Source organism: Oryzias latipes, chromosome 7, assembly GCF_053564925.1.
Source record: "Oryzias latipes strain Hd-rR chromosome 7, Olatipes_Hd-rR_3.1".
NCBI lineage: Eukaryota > Metazoa > Chordata > Actinopteri > Beloniformes > Adrianichthyidae > Oryzias > Oryzias latipes.
Window position 1 is genome coordinate 23447144 of NC_136243.1, and position 5665 is coordinate 23452808.

The 5665-nt window shown below is 41.2% G+C and overlaps 1 long non-coding RNA gene across 1 annotated transcript; it reads right to left on the reverse strand.

Moving 5' to 3' along the window:
- Window positions 1–512: 512 nt before the first annotated feature.
- LOC105354373 (uncharacterized) lies at window positions 513–5366 on the reverse strand. Its single transcript, XR_909011.4, has 2 exons — window positions 4807–5366; window positions 513–1942 (listed from the first exon to the last, which is right to left on the reverse strand). It is a non-coding gene; the product is annotated as an uncharacterized LOC105354373 (long non-coding RNA).
- Between the last annotated feature and the right edge of the window lie 299 nt (window positions 5367–5665).

Below are 5665 nucleotides of genomic sequence, written 5' to 3' on the forward strand. Positions count from 1 at the left end.
ACACATTTGGTGAGAAGATTTTTTTCATCCAGCTTATAAAGTGGAATATTTGCCTTATTAAAATAGGAGCACACACAAGAGAGCTACAAGTTTAGAAAACATTTTTTAAAAGAAGAGCATTATGGTTGGAAATTATAATATGAAAGATTATATTGCCTTATATTGCCTGTTGCTTTACTATTCAGCTTGGTGAAATATTGTTGTTTAGACACAGTGATTCACACAAAAGCCATGGGAGCGCTTTCTTCGACAGAAAAAAAAAAGGAATGAAAGAAAAAGTTCAGACTTGGAGGTCACCCAAATTAATGGTATATCTTACTCTGTGTGAGCCACTGACCGGGTCATTGCTGTCCCGAGGCAAGACAAGGGTCAGGAGGTGAGAGTTGAACTCTGGTGTAACTGCATATATTAGTTTGGCCTTGCAGCCCTCCAGCCCACTCTTTTGTCCTATGCAGATACATCAGAAACATTTCAGATTTTTGCCTAAAGTTCATATATAGCAATAAACAAACTATTTTTTTCAGCTTTATTCATTCCACTTTTTATGATTTTAAAGAAACAATCATATGCATGGAAAATATGCTAATTGAAAGCCAAACACAAATGTTCCCTTGCAGAGAATTAATGTGGCTGATGGGCCATATGCCTGGCGTTATAATAGACATTAACATGATAGAAACACACAGTTACAGAAAAGTGTTTAAGGAGCGTGTTCACAATCATTTACTTTATATGAAATGTGAACCGGGGAGCAGTGTTTAGCTGCTGGAGCTGCTGGGGCCACATTCTTTATTGGTTGATCTGCAAAACGGCTCAGACATCCTTTCATTTTCTTTTCTCCCGCATGGGTGTTCAAGCCAAATAATCATTTTCTTGTGCGTGTAATAAAGGACGCAGCAATTCCCGATTGTGACGTTTTTGCGTGCCATTAACGCGCACTTACATATCATGACAAAAGCTCCCAGGATTGTGCCTCAAATAGATGGACCACAACGGATCAATCCTGCTCCCAATACGTTGTCAATAAATCTATCAGTCAATTACAATATTTTAATCTTTTTTCTTTTAAGCTGATGGAGGGGTAATTAAACTTGAAATCAGAACTTGCAGCAATTTGCATCTGCTTATGAAGGATAATTAAAAAATAGTCAAATAAGTTTGTGGTGCAATAATAAATAAATCTGAATTAACAATAACTTTTAGATTTTTAAGCAAATGGAGGTGCTTCTTCGAATAAATATTCAAGCAAAGGCAGTTAATAAAAAATAGCAAAGAAAAACATGTAAAATAAACAGATAGCTTTCTTCAGCTTATACGGTCAATTAAATTAGTTTGTATCTTCGTTTACATTGTGTAGATAGGAGCGCAATGGAATGACTTGGATTTTAATATTCAAATCAGAGCGCCAGCCTGAAGCTGGGGACGATGACAAATGGATATCGCCCGTTCTTGCATGGAGAAAACTGCCATTGCGCTTCTCGCGAGCAGCGTCCATGGAGGTAAACAAATAAAGTAAAGCCTGAGTGAGAGTGATGCAAAGGCGAATCAAAACATCTGCAGTCTGGCGCCCTTGCTGTCTAACGTGTAGGAGTTGGAGGGCAGGTGCACTGGCGAGGTCGCTCCGGCAGAGGGGCAGCTGTCCAGTGGATCCTCGTGTGCGCGCAGCCACGGCCCGTCGGCCGAAGCGCAGCCGTCCCACTGCAGCTTCTTCAGTTTCATGCATGTGTTCTGAAACCAAATTTTCACCTGCGTCTGGGTGGGTCGGAGGGCGCTGGTCTCCATGCGCCTGGCCCTCAAGTACTTGTTGGACTCTTTTCTCGCGCCGTCCGCTGCTTGCAGGATCTTGGGGCCACGTTCACGTTGCAGTGACCGTCTGCGCAGAGATGCAACCCCTCGTCTGCACTGACCAGCATCACTGAACCCACGGCCGCGTCTGTCTTAGCTGGGAACAGAAACGAGGACATAGAGATAAATGAAGCTGTTAACAAAGGAGGCGCAAGAGCTTTAAATGACTCACTGGAAAGGACGTTCATTTATTGCTCAGATAAAACTTCAATTTGCAAAATAAGAAAAAGAAAAAAAAAGGAAAAAAACGGGAAAAAACATGTGAAATTTAAAAAAGAAAAAAACTAAACATTTTGAGCTTTTGTTACTTTTCTGACAATTTGATGTACTAGAAATTACACAGAATAACAAACTTTCTTTTTAATTGTTTTAAAAAAAATTTTTTAAACAGGCCTTAATTGAAGCATATTGTGAGGTACTGGCCCAGTCAGTTTGTTTTTACTCAAACTTACCGTCGTCTTTTAAAAAATAGTTTAGCATATTCTCACACTAAAGAATTATTTAGAATAGTTAAAAAAAATGTAAGTTAAAAAAAAAGCAAAGTTTAACGCATTACAAATAACTTTTAAAAAATTGGCCGCACCTTAAAATACATCTAACTTACAATCTTACATTTATGTTCATCTTAACTCTGTTTTTTGTAACTCAAACAGTGCTGCACATTGAAAGTAGCCATCAAAATGTTTGGCAACTTTGTAGCATTTACAGTCCATTAACTGTATTCATCAGAATCATTAATTATTTGCCTGTGGGCCTCTCTGTCTCAATGACACTTTAACGGTTTACAAATCTTTTCAAACAGTGCATAATGACAAACGTCCCCATTTTTGTCCTCTGAGGTTTCTGGGTTACACATTAAAGAATCATCCAAGCTACTTATGTGCAATGAATGACAGGAATCGCAGCTATATCTTTATTTTTTATTTCTGACTTTGTGGGCTGTTGTCAGTGTTTCTTTGCCTCTGAGAAAATGTGCTCCTGCTGCTGCTGTTGGGTAATGGAGCCAGGTGTAGAGCACTGCTTCCCACCACAATTCATTGAGAGGAAGGTTAACGGGCCTCCAGCCAGTTGGGAAAGCACGTCAGATGGAAAGGTCAGTTATAGGATAAATGTCAACATCTGTGTTTTAAGAAAACGAATGAGAAGGTAACTAAGCCTGAGAATTAGAAAGCAGCAAATATGAGGGAGCAATACACATTGCAATTAAGAGGGCCGACTTTCAGGAGTGCAAATCACATTCACGTTCTGATTAATGAGTGCAAAGATAATAGAATTGATGCTGGCCAGCAGGCATAAAGGAATCAAACTAAATATTTGAGGAATGACTTGCACGCTTAAAAATAGCCAGCCAGCAAAGGCAATGGAAAGGCCTTCCAAGCCAAGGAGAGCGAAGAAGAAAAGGGATAGATCAATACACATTGCTGCAGTCATCTGGGCATCCAGCCCACAGTAATTCAGGTGCTGTCAAAGCATAATTGAAGAATGACGCACAGGGAGCGTGTACACTCAGCCAGGAGATCACGTTACAGGAGGTCTGTGGAGGTCTTTCAGCATGGAGGAATAGGCTGTGCAAGAGCTTTTTCTGTGCCAAAAACAATCCAATCTGGGGAGGAAAGACCACTTTCACTAATGATTCTTTTAAATGCTACATGCTAGCACTGATTAGTTACTTCTGCAGATGATCTCATAACAAAACTGTGAAGAAGTAGATTTCGGCATGGTTGGGTGGGAGTCAATGCCCTTTTCAAGTGCATGGATGTGGATCAAATGAGCAGCTTGCATGTTAAATTCTGAGTGCAGCCTCAACTGCGTTTGCCATTTTCAACTTCCTGACCATAAAACAGTCAGGGATTATCCCCAAAATACAATTATTTGCTACATTTTAACTTTAAAAAGCTCGAATGTGTTTTGAGTTTGTTTTTGTTTTTTCCTTTTTTCACGAAGTTGTGAGTAAATGCATCAAACAATTAGATTTTCATTTAGTTTTGATTACTCATTTGGAGATTTAGATTTAATATTTTTGAGTATTTCATCCCAGGGAAGAGTGAAAAGAAGTCAAATAAAACATATTTTGGATAAGCATCAAGACTTTGTAATTCATACTTCAAATTCATGAAAACCAATCTATGCACAGTGACCAGTCAGTGAATTGACATCATTAATCAAAAGAAAGATCTATAAAAGCTCCCAGAAATCACACAAAATTTAGGATTGGTAGGAATTTCTCCCAGTAGGTATTTTTAAGGCTGGGATATGAGTTCTTCTGTGGGCTCTCTTCCCAGAACTCATCCGTCAGTGGAATGATGATCTGTGACAGCAATTATGTTAAAAAGGTGGACACATGTAAAGGTGCTGCAAACTGAAATCAATGCACTTGGGGCTTTCATTACAAACAGACAACTAATCAATAGTCGGGGAGCACTCCAGCTCACAAGAGTAAGTTTTACTCAACTTCCTGTGAGCGTCGACAGGCACTGGTCTGTTGCATTATTCAAAATGTACTGGTTAGTAAGGGCAAGGGTAAATAATTGATCGCCTTCTGGGTTGGATGCAGGCATCTGGCTGTACTTCTCCCTCCCTCTCTGTACAGTTCAGCAGGAGGTGGAGCGAAACTGCCGAACAACATGGAACCGTTAAGGAAATACTAACCGACCCCTCATGTGCATATCCAAATATGCCATGTTGGAAACAGTTACTGCTGCCATTCAAACGTTTTGATCGGATTTGTATGTATTCTGATCTGGCATTTGTTTCAGTGGTGAAAGCGAAAAGTGCTCCGCGTGACGCACAAAGCGCGTCACCCACTCGTTCTTTTTTTTGTTTTTGTTTTTTTTGAGAAAAAAAGTTTGCATAAACTTCTTTCCTCGTGAGTTATAAAAAGTTTACAGAAAAGTTGCGCCACTTTAGTTATTAGTTCAATTTCTGAACTGGTCAGTATCGACGGAGAAACAAATAACGTACCCCTCAGCTGTTTACTCCTTGATGCACATGTTCCTGCCATCTGCTCAAAAGTTTTCTTCCTCTCTGAAAGACCAAAGTTGTCCGTTCTGGCCTAGAATCCCACTGTGGGGATCTCACAGTGGCTTTTCAAGTGGCTCTGCATGTGGGCCAAAACACCAGTGTCGTGCCTCGTTGCTCTTTGAATATCCGCGTCCTGCAGAGCTCTGCGTCTGCGCCCTGCGCCGCCAGGGGACTCCGGATGAGTGGAGGGAGGCCGATGTCAGCAAGCCCTCACACTCCCGCCGCGGAGGAGGACTGTCCGAAAGGGTGCACATACTAAAATACGGAGAATAAAATCCATCTTCCACCTCCTGCCTCCAACTATCATGGAGACTGCAGACTTCAGGATGAGACCTGCCGCCCGGGTCCAGGTTTATGACCTCTTTTAACGGCGGGCTGCACTTGCTTTTGGCCGTTAACTCTTGATAGGATGTCATTATCACCTTTCCCCCTGCATAATCATTGGGCGGGATTGCTCTTCATGCCCGGCCTCTCATGCATCCAGCAACGCGTGGTCAGGCGGCTGGACGAGAGCGCATGGGGCATTCCTCAGAGGAGATCCCTGATTGATGGAGATGACGTGCCCTCTTGGTCTCGACCAATAACTGGACTTCTCTGTCATCAGGGAGGACAAGACCGATTAAACCGCTCGAGCAAGTTGTGAAACTCACTTTAGGTCAATAGTTTAATGTCGTCCAAGAACAACAAGGAGGCCATGTTAAAAATAAATTAAATAAATAAACAAAACACTAGTCCTTATGGAACCATCAACATAGTTTCAGCCGAAACTATGAGATCGTGAGGAAAAATGTAATAGCAA